Source organism: Diabrotica virgifera, chromosome 5 (genome assembly GCF_917563875.1).
Source record: "Diabrotica virgifera virgifera chromosome 5, PGI_DIABVI_V3a".
Lineage (NCBI taxonomy): Eukaryota > Metazoa > Arthropoda > Insecta > Coleoptera > Chrysomelidae > Diabrotica > Diabrotica virgifera.
The window spans coordinates 43,093,432-43,108,805 of record NC_065447.1 but is presented as its reverse complement, the minus strand read 5'-3'; the positions used below and the strand labels follow the sequence as shown (position 1 = coordinate 43,108,805).

General features: G+C 34.2%; 1 protein-coding gene across 6 annotated transcripts in view; it reads right to left on the bottom strand.

Annotated features, from left to right (window-relative positions):
• The window catches only part of LOC114328397 (uncharacterized), a 635,699-nt gene that overhangs the window by 77,617 nt on the left and 542,708 nt on the right, over positions 1–15,374 (bottom strand). Inside the window, exon 8 of one of the 6 annotated variants that reach the window (XM_050652459.1) lies at positions 10,147–10,491. The exons of 4 other annotated variants lie outside the window; for them this stretch is intronic. The gene's annotated coding sequence lies outside the window, so the exon portion shown is untranslated. Of the gene's footprint in view, positions 1–10,146; positions 10,492–15,374 lie in introns of those variants that run through there. One more of the 6 variants, XM_050652456.1, reaches the window with a different exon arrangement.

Below are 15,374 nucleotides of genomic sequence, written 5' to 3'. Positions count from 1 at the left end.
CTACTTTTCAATACCTGCCTTCACAACGCCAATATTCCAACAGACTGGAACAACGCTACTATGATTCTATTACACAAAGCATGAGACAAAGCCAATTTAGAGAATTACAGACCGATTAGCCTCCTCAGCCATTTACATAAGTTATTTACACGAATAATAGTTAAGAGAATGGAAAGAAAGTTAGAGACTTATCAACCAAGAGAACAGGCAGGATTCCGAAAAAGTTACGGAACAAATGACCATCTACAAAGTATAAAAACCCTAATAGAGAAAAAAGTGGAATACAATAAACCTATAGTTCTAGTTTTTATCGATTTTCATAAAACCTTTGCCACAGTTGAGCTTAGCAAAATATTACAGGCGCTTAAAAAATGCAGGCTAGATTATAGGTATACAAAATTATTACACAAAATATACTTACAGGCAACAACCACTGTCAAGTTACATACTAACAGGAATCGCATAAAAATAGAACGGGGGGTTAGAAAAGGAGACCCAATGTCACCTAAACTTTTTAATACGGTCTTAGAACATGCTTTTAAGAGTTTGGATTGGATGACAAAGGGAATAAAAATAGATGGAGAATACCTAAACAACTTACGCTTCGCCGATGATATAGTCATAGTAGCTGAGGATCTAGGTATGGCAAGAGAGATGGTACACGAACTCGTTGTGGCTACAGAAAATGTAGGTTTAAATATAAAAATCTCGAAAACAAAAATAATGACAAATTTGGTACCCAACCAGAACATCAGTATTGTTGGGAAGGAAATAGAACTCGTAGATAGATATAAATACCTGGGACATGAAATTACGCTTGGCAGGGATAACCAGACTCATGAACTGAAGAGAAGAATAGATCTTGGGTGGGCGGCATTTGAAAAACTGAGAGAAACTTTTAAAAGTGAGTTGCCCACATGCCTAAAGAGAAAGGTATTTGATCAGTGCGTGATCCCAGTCTTGACGTAGGCATCAGAAACACTTACCTTAACTAAAGCCTCGGCTACCAAACTAAGAGTCACGCAGAGAAGAATGGAGCGGTCAATGTTAGGAATAACTCTGCGAGACAAAATCAGAAAAGAAGAAATCAGGAGAAGAACAAAGGTGACTGACGTCATCGAGAGGATAGCCAGGTTGAAGTGGAGATGGACAGGACACATAGCCCGAATGACAGATGGGAGATGGACGAAGAGGTTATTGGAATGGAGGCCAAGAGAAGACAAGAGAAGCGTCGGTCGACCGCCTACCAGATGGACTGACGACTTAAGAAATAAAAACTGGATGAGAGCGGCGGAGGATAGATGGGTTTGGAAACGAGGGGAGGAGGCCTAAGTTCAGCAGTGGACTTTTGAGGCTGGATGATGAAAGAACTATGTCAAAAATGTAGTGGTCATCACGGAAAAATAAAGTGGCCAGAAGATATGAAACTTTGTCGAAATGTTCTATGGATAAGAAAAATATTAGAAAGAAAGTTACGAAGTATTCAAGCGATGAACCAGTATTTTGTAAAAATATAGTAAAACAATGACGTTTGCAACTAACAGCGCGAGAAAAACGCATCTATCACATAAGGGCGCGTCTATAGTGCACACTAAGTCAGCGCCGAGTCCATGTGCAAATAATGCTTTGTATAAACGAGCCTGTCCAAAGCTCACCTAGGTACTGTTATTAGGATTATTCGCACACTGACTCGGCTTTCTGAGTTGGAAACCAGCGTGCACTATGGACGCGCCCTAAGGCTACGGCTCCACGGGCGGGAAATTGACGCTAGCAGTAGCAGTAAAATGAACTTAAGGTTCCGCGGAATGGAATGGGAATAGCCGAACTGAACCGACTACGCACAAGTCCTGTAATCAGTACAGTTGGGCTATCCCTATTCCGTTCCGCGGAACCTTAAGTTCATTTTACTGCTACTGCTAGCGTCAATTTCCCGCCCGTGGAGCCGTAGCCTAAAGTTAGAGAGCGATTGATTTTGCGATGTTTAGGTGAAATTTATTATTTATTTATTAAGCGCAACAGGCCTTGTAGACCTAGGGTTAAAATGTTTACATTTCTGATTTCAAAAATAATAAATAACTTAATATAACATATTAGTTTTATTTAATTACACTTCAGTCTTTTTATACACTCCTTCACGACCTCCCTCCATCTCCTTCTGTCCAATGCTAGTTCTTTCCATCTCTCAATGTTACTTTTCTTTAAGTCTTCGTACACACTGTCCTTCCATCTTTTCCTTGGCCTGCCTTTCCTTCTCTTTTGTATTGGTCTTCGTGAGAGTACCATTTTTGGCATTCGTTTACTTCCCATTCTCTCGATGTGCCCCAAATATCGTATTCTCTGTGCTTTGATCGTCGTCGTGATCGTTGGCTTTTGATATAGTTCTTCCAATTCTTTATTGATTCTTCTTCTCCACTGACCTTCTATTTTCACACCTCCATATACTGCTCTTTGCATTTTTCTCGCCCATTTTTCTAAAAGGTCTGTTTCTGACTTTTTGAGCACCCATGTTTCGCATGCGTATGTTACTGTAGATCTAGTAACAGTCCTATAAATTCTTATTTTTGTTTTTCTTGATACGTATTTGGATTTCAATAATGTGCGTAATCCTCCATATTTTTTATTTCCTTTAGCTATTCTTGCCTTTATCTCCCTTTCTTCATGACCACTTTCATCTATTTTGGCTCCCAGGTAAATAATTTCTTTGGCTCTTTTGAACGAGTATGTTTTTTCTCCATCTATTTGTACTGTGAGGTTATTCTCTTTTTCTTTTTGGATCTCTCCCATTACCATATACTTTGGCTTTTCTTCATTTATTTTAAGTCCGAATTTTTTGGCTTCTGTTATTATGTTTTTCATTAACTTTTGTAGTTATTTTTTGCTTGTTGCTAATAGCGTCAGATCATCTGCAAATGCCATCTGCATTGGTGGCCGTTTTTAAATATCGTTTCTTGCATGTTTATTCTGCTTTTCCTGATTATTCCTTCCAATGTTAGATTGAATGCAGTTGTTGATAGTGGGTCTCCTTGTCGTAATCCTTCCTTGGTGTCAAACTTTTTCGATGTATACCCTTTCCATGCTATTTCGTTTGTTGTGTTTTCCATCGTCATCTCTACCATCCTCACAATTTTACTTGGTATCCCCAATTCTTTCATCAGTTCGTACATCTGCTATCTGTTTACTGTGTCGTAGGCCTGCTTAAAGTCGATGAACAAAGCATATCGTACTGCTTTATGTTCGTAACAGGTAGTCTGTATTTCTTTTAAGGCAAATATTTGGTCCGTTTAGGTGAAAACAAAACCTAATTGTGTATCAGTAATTAGTTATTAAAATGCAGACGGCTAGAGAAACTTAAATTCTTAGCTATAGTGCTGTAACCTGTCAAAAATCTTGTTTTATTTTCGTTTATTTTAGTAAATTTTATAAAATCACCCAGTACATGACTTTAATTTTTGGAAAATTGACCGTTGACCATTTTTGTTGACCGTGCTAATAAAATATCGGTTATGATTCCTTAAAAGGCTATACCGAAAAATATGTTGCCAGTTGGTAAATTTCTGTACCGTCACGTTTTGTTTCCAAATATTTAAATAAGTCCCATAATTATTTAAAGAAATAATACCCTAACCACCCAGAAGTCAACAAGTAAGGGTATCTTTCTCTTTTAAATATTTTTCTCTAAAAAGAAAGACGGCAGACGATATCAACGCATCAAAAGAGTTATAAGCGTGTTTCGATAGCCCTGTCAAATGATAAGATATTTTTTATATCTTTTCTTTATTTATATTGGTATCGTTTGCTTCTGCGCGTATTTGACTTTGTATTATCTCCATTTAACTAGTCCCAGATTGCGCCCAATTAGTAGCACGTTGTTCCACTGGGAATCCCAATTCGTACCAGGTTTTCCGGTTGGGAATCTAAGTTTATCTCAGTATTGAAGAGTCTCAGGTGATCCTGTTGATAATCTTAAACTCAATATAAATTTGAACATCAGATCAATGACAAGAAACGGATATTGTAAAAATAGATCCTCTTACATTTTAAAATTTGAATTGGAAGAAACAAGAATCTGTTGTTGAATTATAATTATTGTGATTTACCGTTCTATATTGTCATGTGTTGACGTTCGATTAATTTTTGCAATTGTAATTGTACTATTAAACTAGTAAATTTAAAAGCAAAATCTAGTTTTTGTTAATGGATATAATTTTAATTATATTTGTCGAGTCACACACGTTTTGCAATAAAATATTTATGATCTTGAAATTGTTTGAAAATTATTTGTTTGCTACCTTCTCAATATATTTGATAATGGTATTCGGTTTGGAATATTATATTTTATCCAATTATGTAATGAGTAATGTATTAATTATAAACATATTACATAAATATTACAATATTATGCGATCTTAAATGATAAGGTGCCTTTTTCCTATTATAATTTGGCTGTACCACAGTATAAAGAGGGACAGTAAAACCTCTTCCATGTCAGCACTTTGATCTCAAGAAGTAATACCGGCAGTACGCAATGGGTAATTCACCAGTGGTGGATGCGGGTTTTCCCTGTACTAGCGTGTAAAACTCGTACGTTTCTATGCGACTAGCAATGCCAGAGTGGGGCAAAAGCGACTGGGAACATTGCGCAGTCGCCATGCGCGACTAAAGATTTTACTTCCAATTTTTCGGAGAGTGGTTCTACTGCAGAGACATGTTAAGGATAGACTTGGCTAGAGGGATATGCCACTCAATGCATCGAGGTGTAACGCTGACATGGGATTGAGTGGTCTAGCCATCTTTGTCAGTCACATGCGCGGGATCGTTTGGTTAAAAGAGATAGATATACCACCGATCAACTTTTCCATGCTGTTTCCGCGTTACGCTTTTTTGGTGTGTATGCCGAGTCTACGCTTAATATGTCAATGTTCTACTGTCCCTCTTTATACTGTGGCTGTACTGTACGGACGACGACCAATGATTCCGAAATACGTATTTATTATGTGTACGTTTATACGTATAATCGTTATCGTCGTAGTTACTGGTACAGTTTGTTAAAGATACTTCTCCTGCCTCTTCACTCTTCAGGACATGCTTTTTGGAACGTGTGTCAGATGTTAGTACTGGTACGTGTTTGAGGTATTGGATTTACTGATGGTAGCGGTGATGTTGGTAGTGGATGGCTTGGTGCTCTGAGGAGAAAGGTGTAGGCCACAGAAGAAAGGACTTGGAGGAAAGGGTTATTTTCAGATTTTTTATTGTTTTTTTATTTACTGGATCTGGGATCCGAGATGAAAATAATAAAATACTAGTTCACGAAAAGGATGTCAAACAGAGATGGAGAAAGTACTTTGACGGCTTATTAAATGAAGAATTTGACAGGCAGCCTGTGGAGTCAACGGAGACAGTAGCAGCAATGGTCACCAAAATAACAAACAAGGAAGTGGCTCAAGCTCTTCAAAAAATAAAGAAAGGAAAAGCGGTAGGGCCAGATGATATTCCTGGGGAAGTATGGAAAGCATTGGGAGAGACAGGAACAAGGTGGCTAGCAGGTTTATTTAATAGAATTATGCAAGTTGGACAAATGCCAGACGAATGGAGAAGCAGTATACTAGTACCTGTCTATAAAAACAAGGGAGATATACAGCAGTGTACAAACTACAGGGCTATAAAACTGCTTAGCCACACCATGAAAATATGGGAGAGAGTAATTGATAGACGGATACGTGAAGAGACCGACATATCCGAGAATCAATTTGGCTTTATGCAGGGCAGATCAACAACAGACGCAATTTTCATTATAAGGCAGTTGATGGAAAAATACAGGAGTAAAGAAACAAACGCTCATATGGTATTCATTGATCTTGAGAAAGCATATGATAGAGATCCTCGAGAGATTCTGTGGTGGGCACTCAATAAGAAAGGAGTCCCTGGTGCATATGTAAATATTGTGAGGGATATGTATGAGGGAGTAACGACTAGTGTTAGGACAGGTGTGGGAGAGACTGATAAATTTTAGGCTCGGACCAGATAACAGCGAAACTACAGGGTAACATTCCATGGTGCTTAATGTATGCTGATGATGTCGTGTTAGTAGGAAATAGTGAAAGAGACTTGGATGGAGATGCATGCAGTAGAATTAGAGCTGGATGGATGAAGTGGAAGGAAGCGAGTGGTGTGTTGTGTGACAGAAAAGTTCCAATGAAGCTGAAAGGAAAATTCTATAAAACAGCCATAAGACCGGCTATGATGTACGGAACTGAATGTTGGGCAGTGAAAAAGAAAGAGGAACAACGAATGCATGTGGCGGAGATGAGAATGCTTAGATGGATAAGTGGAGTGACAAGAAAGGATAAAATTAAAAATGAGTATATTAGGGGAAGTCTAGGTGTGGCACCAATTGATGCAAAAATGAGAGAGCATAGGTTGAGATGTTTGGTCATGTTCAACGTCGAGACGTTAATCATCCAATACGAAGAGCAGCTGAAGTGCAGATTCCTGGAAGGAGTAGGAGAGGAAGACCAAAGAAGACGTGGGGGGAGGCGATTAGGCAGGACATGTTGGTAAAGGGGATTAATATTGATATGACCCAGGATAGAATTGTGTCGAGAAATGTAATTAGGGAAGCCAACCCCGCATAGGGATAAGGCAAAGAGAATGATGATGATCTGCTGTTGCGCGTTCTCGACAGCTGTTGCTGTTACCTCCCTACGGATAGGTATAATTGTGCAATGGGATAGGCAAACCACAGAAAACCTCCTTACCCATGTGCAAAGCTCGAAGTGAGCTATTTAACTAGTACTCCGGTCAACTTACACATCCGAGGTTACAAAAATTACCATCAAGCTGAAAATTTTCATTATTGTTCAAAATGCCATCATAAATGAAATCTAAAAACTCCTCATAAATCCGACCCGAGCTAAAAAATTTACGCGGGGTCAAAGGTCACCATATATAGTTTTTAGCGATTTTCAGCGAAACGGTAAGTTTTATCATAAAATTAGTTCTAACAAAAAATGTAGATTAGATAATTATCTATAAAAAATGTCTTATTACTTTTTTCCTATGAGCCACCGTTTTTGCTATATAACGATTCAAAAAGTTGTAATCGTCATAATGTGCGCACACGTTTCCAGACCACCTTTGAGGTAGTGTACTTGGCGAGTTTTTTAACGTGTTTTCCCCAGTAGGCCTATTCCACGGATCTGTTATGATTCTGTTTAATGAAGCTATTGAATAATTGATATTGGCAAGGGTTAAAAATGATAAACGTTATAAAAAGCGGTATAAATTAAAAAAAAAGGAAATTTATCGAAATGGTTAATAATTTTTTAATACATCTGATTCCCCTTCTGCTTGTTCATCTTGTTCTTCTTCACCTTCTAGTTCTTCTTCTTGTTCATCCTGGGTGCAAGTAAATTGCCCCAATAATGACACATCGCATGGCTCCTCGATAGAATCAAATGAATCCTTAGTTGTTGGTGAATCAACATTGCAGCACGACCGGTTTTGAAAATTAGTGCATGCTACCGAACAAAACAGTGCAACTTTTTTGCAACCACATTTAGCGCTACATCCTTTTTTTACAGTTGCAAAAAATTGTGTTCATGAGTTTTTCCGGTGCAGGTGGGAGTAAAGTTTGAATTGGTTCTAATGAACTGTCGACTAATTTCCATCCCCAGTCTTTTGGATCTAGCTGATAACCAAGCCACACTTGAACTTGGTAATATACCCAAAAAAGATGTTGATGAGCAGCCGCTGAGGTTGGAGGAAGACAAGATAATTGCACTTATTTTTTATTTCGAGTATTTTTTAAAGAAACATGCATAAATATCGAAACTTATCTAAACACGTAGTTCTTTAGCCACTCTATACATAGAGAGAAGAAAGTTAATTCTGTTGGAAATAACTTCTTGTGGAGTTGAATTAGTTTTTTTTTTGAACTGCAGCACATTCAAGTAATATAATTAGGTTTAACACGTACGTTCACGCCGGATTAGTACTCAAGACCAAGACTAATTAATAACTCGAGGGTGTCATCTACCTGAAGGATTTCGCCACCCAGTAAGATAACGGTGTAATTTGCATAATAGTAAACAAACTAAATTTGCATAAAGTTTATTGTATATTGAAATGTTTACTAGTACTTAGAAATAAACATTTTGCATAGAAAGTTGGCTGTCATTATTATGTTCAAACCTTTCTGAGAGAAGAATAGGTAGGGTAATTAGATTAGCCGACGTACCGATAGAACGTGTTTATTCCGACAAAACCCATCTTTACAAATTGAATAAGACGCATAAGTAAGAAGATTTATTATAAGTTAATACTTTGTCATATCAATTTACTATTTTTGTTGGGAATAAGCCGTAAAATTGAAATAATAATTATTCTTATTATTTTCGCGTTACATTCACTTTGTAAAGATTTTCTTGTTGGCACTGTAATATAATACAGCTTATACATTGCATCCCTCGGTAGACCGCAAGCTGTATAGTAAAAACATTATCATATTTATAATATCTTATATTATTATTATGTGTAATAGAGTATAATAAGTAGAATAGAGTAGAATAAGTTAAGTTGACCGATAGAATATTATGTTTACTTGTATTACAGCTTCAGAGATGTATATATGTACGTGGTGTACTAAGTACTAATACAAATTATGATGATTAGAACTCTTTCAACTCTTTGAATCGTTGTATCTCAAAAACGGTGGCTCTTACGAAAAAAAGTATTAAAATATTTTTTATGGATAATTATCTAATCTACATTTGACGTACATATTGTCGAAAGAGAAGCATGGAGTTTTTAGGATGTTTTGGGATCAGATATTATGGCCACGTATGGTTTTTAGGTTAGGTTAGAATAGGCGAAATTTCTGCTCAGAGAGGACAACCTCTCGAGTATGATGTGTTTGATAGTTAATGTATTAGGTCGAAGGAGAAGTAGGTGGTATCGTTTACGCAGAATACTCCTCTCTAATTCTAGCAACTTTTGTGTGAGATCGGATTGAATAGAGCCTAATATTAAATCAGGAGCCTAATGTACCTACGTTTTGTACGTGTGTCTTAGTCTTATCCGTCCAAATTTTCTAGATACAGCATTAAGTAAGCCGACTGTTTTTTTAACATTACGGGTTGCTAATAAATCTTGTCTCCAGTGTAGTGTTTTAGTGAACACCACTCCTATATACTTGATCTGATCGCTGATGCTAATAAATCTTTCTCCTGGAATATGTGTATGATAGCAACTAGTGTTTGGATGTCTGAAGAATATTATGGTTGCCTTTCACCTTATACTTTTTTGTTGCGAGATATGCCGATACTCTGTATGTTTGTTAGTTTTTACTCGCATTAAGTATATGTATACTAGACCTGGATCCCGCGCACCAAAAAAAGTTGATTAATAGCTAGCTGAAAATTTGTTAATACCTTAACGGTGTCTAGTCGGACAAACTTTGATGTATGGGAACACTGGAACAAGGGAAGTTTTAATTGTGGAACAGGCTAAAAATTTGAAACGTCAGAATACGAAAACGTTCCATGTATTTTGTCGGACGGAACTTCCAATTGATTTATTACCTTTTCATTAAACTGTCGTGCAAAAATCAGACTGGTGTTTATCACCAACTGGGCATTTTAATGAGTGGAACACGAAGAACATGTCAAATGACAGAAATCGTGTTGGTTAGTAATAGAAGTCTGATTTTTGCATGAGAGTTTAATGAAAGGGTAACAAATCAATTGGATGTTCTGTCCGACAAAATACTTGGGACATTTTCGTAATCTGACGTTCCAAAAATTTTTAAACTGTTCCACAATTAAAACTTCCCTGTTCCAGTGTTCCCATACATCAAAGTTTGTCCGACTATGCGTATACTTACATAATATAAAACAAAAATATAGTCAAACCTCATTTTTATTACTGCTACTTTCAGCAACACCTTTAAGTCTTCTGCAAAATAGTCAAAACAACGCCATACTCTTTCCGTTGAAACTTATATGAGGAGCAATATCAGTCTCATTCTTTGACGGATATATCATTAACACTCTAATAACATTTCAAACATCCTGCCAATATGTGATAAAACCTCATATTTTATTCAAAATTGTTCACTTATCGGTTTTAAATTCATTTTAGAGTAGGGTATATATTTTTCTTACATTGTTTATTTTGAATTAATTATACAAGAATATAGAATTATAATAACATTTATATTACTAAAATAAGTTTTATATTCACATCAATGTTTAAACTTGGTTGTGATTTCATCGGAGGGGATTTAAGGGCCATGGAATTGTTGTATCAAGGGACTTCTAACTTGCTTGAGAGTTTTCCATACTTCAACGTTGGTAACAATGTTACAAAGATTGCAGTTAAGTATTTTTGGAGTAGATATTAGTACATCTATTGGGTTTATTCCTGGTAATTTAAGATGCTTGAGAAGATGACATGTGTGGATGGAAACTCCTTCAGGGAAACTGAAAAAGAGTTCTACTAATTTATAAACGGTAACAAAACAACATTTATCAACACAAACAGGCAACATTGAACGGATACATCTGGCTGCAGAAAACAAAACTATTAAAAGAAGAAGAGCTATTAAACGTGAAACTTTACTATCTCTCTTGATAACTAAAATTGAGGATTAGTAGATGTCATTCATCTAAATACAATAAAGCACAAATGGGATCAACAATAAAACAACAATAGTCCAGAGAAGTAAGATTTTTCTCGTGACACATCCCCCTCCAGTCCGAAACTAAATTTTTTGAGCAGTATGGACATCTGTATTAATAACCTATATGTTTCCTGCTGCCGATTTTGATGATATACATAGTTATAAACAAAAGATCAAAAAACGGTAAATTTTCGCTTTTTTGTCTATTACTAAAAAGTGAAGCACTCTAAACAAATTTGAGAATAAGAAGCTCATAAATCATATAAAAAACTTCAATATGGCGTTCGCTGAATATGTCTATCCTTATTTGTTGCTTAGAAAATTTGCAAAATAAGTCATAAAATTTGTGATTTTATAAATGTTCATAACTTATGTAAAAATTAATTTAGAACCTTCTTATTAAACGGAATGCTGAGACTTCTTGTGCTTAAATTATATTTTAAATTTCAAAGCAATTGGTCAAATAGTTTAAAAGTTATTTTATTTATTTAAAACAAATTCATTTTTTTTGCAACACTAAAGTTAGAAAATTATGAGGTTACAGTAATACTTCGGACAGTTTTTGAAAGAAGAACATTTATACTATTAAATTAATTTAAAAAATGACAAAAAGTAATTTTAAACAGTGTAAAATTATTTTGCAAAATCATGTCGATTTTTTGCTTACTTATAAACAATTATAATAACTTTTTAATCGTTACCCGTAGAAAAATTATTTTTTCATATTTAGAAAGACTGAATGTTTATACACATTTAAAAATAAAAACAGTTATCCTAGGACAATTAGGGACGAAGTTAGCCCCCTTTTTTTAATTCATATGTTCTTGCAAAATAATTTTGCAATATTTAGAATTATTTTTTGTCTTTTTTTTTAAATTAAATTAATTGTGTAAATCTTCTTTCATAAACTATCCAAAGTATTACTGTAACTTCATTATTTTCTGACTTATAGTGTTGCAAAAAAAATTAATTTGGGAAAAACAAATTAAATAACTTTTAAACTATTTGAGCAATTGCTTTGAAATTTAGGATATGATTTAAGCACCAGAAGTCTCAGAATTCCGTGTAATAAGAAGGTTTTAAGTTTATTTTTTACATAAGTTATGAATATTTATAAAAACCAAAATTTAAGATTTATTTTGCAATTTTCTAAGCAACCAATAAGGATAGACATATTCAGCGAATGCCATATTGAAGTTTTTTATACGATTCATTTAGACTCTTACTCTCAAATTTGTTTAAAATGCTTAACTTTTTGGTAATAGACGAAAAAAGCGAAAATTTACCGTTTTTTGATCTTCATTTGTTTATAACTATGTATATCATTAAAATCGGCTGCAGGAAACATAAAGGTGATTAATATAGATGTCCATACTACTCAAAAATTTGGTTTCGGCCTGGAGGGGGTTGTAGGGGAGTGCAATTAGAACGAAAACATGCATTGTTTCGGAAAAATTCAAACAAGCTTATATTTTTCTAAAACTTTTTTTGTTAGTTTATATACAAGTTCTACTCGCGGATTTGGCCGCTAATTGTTTATTAATTGTTTAAACAATAACAATTGTTTTGTATTAATCATTTTAAGAATATCGTTAAATTCATCATTTTACTTTGATCAAATATGTTTCTATTTTGTTTTTGATTATACTGAATCCGAATATGGCATTGCAATTTGAACATTTTTATACAGAAGCTCTTATACAGTATGTCTGCGTAGCTAGGAACTAGGTACATGGAAAACTTTTTTATTATCAATTTTACGAAAAAAAAGTTATTTTTCATAAAATGCTCTGGATAGTCAAAAATCTAAAACTCAACCATCAGATATGAAATTTTATTAATTTTATACGAGTTATGTCAAAAATATGAATTTCGTTAAAGAGTAAAGTACCTTTATATTTCAGAATATCAAAAAATGCTATTATGAAAAGTTGTTTGAAATTAAAAACTATGTTTAAATATACAATTACATTATTCTAATCGAAAAATTTTGTTCAATTTCTTCTCAAATTACGGATACTCATCATCATTTTATTACAATTATGATAACTATTTTATTATCACTTTTACGAAAAAAAGTTATTCTTCATAAAATGCTCTCCCTGGTCTAAAATCTAAGATACAACCATCAGATATTAAACTTTCTTAATTTTATACGAGGTATGTAAAAAATATGAATTTTTCTTAAGAGTTAACTGCCTTTATTATTCACAATATTTTAATTAGAAGGATGTAATCGAACACTAAAACAAATTTTTTAATTCCAAAAAACTTTTCTTAATAACAATTTTCGATATTGTGAAATTTAACGATACTTTACTCTTGAGTGAAATTCATATTTTTTGACATACCTTAGATTATATTATATTATATCTTAGATCAGAGGTTCTCAATCTGTGGTACATGTACCACTGGTGGTACATATCATTATTGGCGGTGGTACACAAAACACAGAAAAAATTAAAATAGTAGTACTTAGTAAGTATTGATAATACAATTTAAAAATATAGGTGCTACCAAAAATAATAAAAATAACTGTAGGTGGTACATCACTCAAAAAGGTTGAGAACCGCTGTCTTAGATTATATACGATGCAGAGTATTTTATAAAGAATAACTTTTTTTCGTAAAACTGATAATAAAAAAGTTATCAATAGGTTTCAAGTTACGCAGACATACTGTATAAGAGCTAAACAAAATTTTTTTTGCTGATGATTTATTATTGTTGAAGTTGATTATTAAATGTATTTTAGGTAAGTTTTACAGAAAAAGTTTTGATCACTTTATATAAACATTTTTTTAGCTGGTAATTTTCGGTTTTTGTATTACATTTTTGATATCTTTCTTAATTTTCTCAAAAAGAAATAGTCTATCTATAGTCTATTTCATTTCTGAAGTAAAATAATTTAGTGCATTTTGAAGATTACATCCTATGCTTTAAAAAAGCACTTATAAAACTGTAATAGATCGATTCAAACTTGAGTAATACCGTCTTAAAGTGGTGGTAATTTAATAAAACTACGAAGATTTCAAAAATTACATTTTTTAAGACGTCATATCATTTGAATTAAATTTTTGAGATTTTTTTTGAACGAAACATCATTTAGTACGATTCTTGAAAGGTAAGTTGTGCAAAATTGAGGGTTTTATAAGAAAAATTGTATTAGTTACACATTTTAAATCATTTTTAAACAAATTTCATGTAAGGCTCACTTTCCGCCCCCACCGTACTTATGCCTATAAATTTTATTTCTTTTTATTATAACCGTAAGATAGCTTAATTATTCTTCTTTTAGGTTAAATTTGTAAAATTTCATTTGATCCATTAGTTAAAGAATTACATTAAAATAACTCAAACGTGCACTTCGCCATACGCTAGTTTACAGTGCGCCAATGTTTGTGAGAAGGGTAACTTTAGCGTTATAAATAAAAAATTATAGAAGATACAGATTTAATTTTAGAAAATTCCTTATATTATAAGGTTTTTTTGTAAAATTTTCTGAATTTTATATTTTATTTATATTTGTTTAGGCAATACGTAAAGTATCCTTAACAATAGTAACCTATACTTATTGTACGGTTATAGAGTATATTCCCATAGGTAAGCTGGTTAAGAGTAGATAACGATTTTTCATATGTAATTTAAAGTATTATCTGCATAAATGGCACAAAGAATATTTGCTACGAGAGGTATATGGTTCAAAATGCATACAGTATCACGACTAATAAGTTATGTTCACATACATGTAGAGTACTTACAGTTTTATTCCTTGATGACGTGTCACATCAGAGCTCTGATTGAATTCCATAATCCATTTGGTTCATTTGTAAGGCACTCACTAATACGCTAAATAAATCATCGTCGATAATACTGAGCAGATTGAATTATCTGAGCGGTATAAAACGATAACAAAAAAAGCCGGTAAAATGCGGCCTTTTTACGAATAGCGGGAGCGTCGATAGATTAGAGATGATTCTCGTTAGGAAGCTTTTGACGATCTGCCCCGGCGAGGGGTTCAAATGCGAGTCTCAACAATAACCTGGAGTTTCCAGAAAGGTTACATAAATACTACTTGAATTTTAAGTAATCAGTAGTACAGGGGCGTAACTAATTATTTTAGTGAGCCGTGTATAATATATTTATTGTACATATTGCCGGGGGCGACAGGCGAGAGAGATGGCCTATATCACCTCGAAGAGAGGGGATTGGCAAAGATGTGCACAACGATAAGAAATGTTTGAAGAAATTAGAGTTTATATACACAAGGGGTAACAACGATAAAATGGAGGAAAACGATAAGTTTTCCCCCTAGGGATAGATTTTAATCTTCCAGGGGAATCACAGCGATTTTCGTAATACCACGAAGAAAATCACCGTGAGTAGTGTGAATCTTGACAGTACGAACTAGACCATCCTTACCAGGCAATACATCTATTACCCTGGCAGTTGGCCATAAGAGTGGAGGAGTACCATCCTCCTTCAACAGAACCAAATCCCCGATCTTGACAGGGTCAGTAGGGTCGGTCCATTTATTTCTTTGCTGCAGGAGGCAAAGATAGTCTTTTTTCCACAATTTCCAAAATTGCTGTTGAATTTTACTAATACGCTGAAAAAGATTCAACCTATTTTCAGGTATCTCTGAAACACTTGGTTCAGGGGGCGCGGTTAAACTTCTTTGAACTAAGAAGTGAGCTGG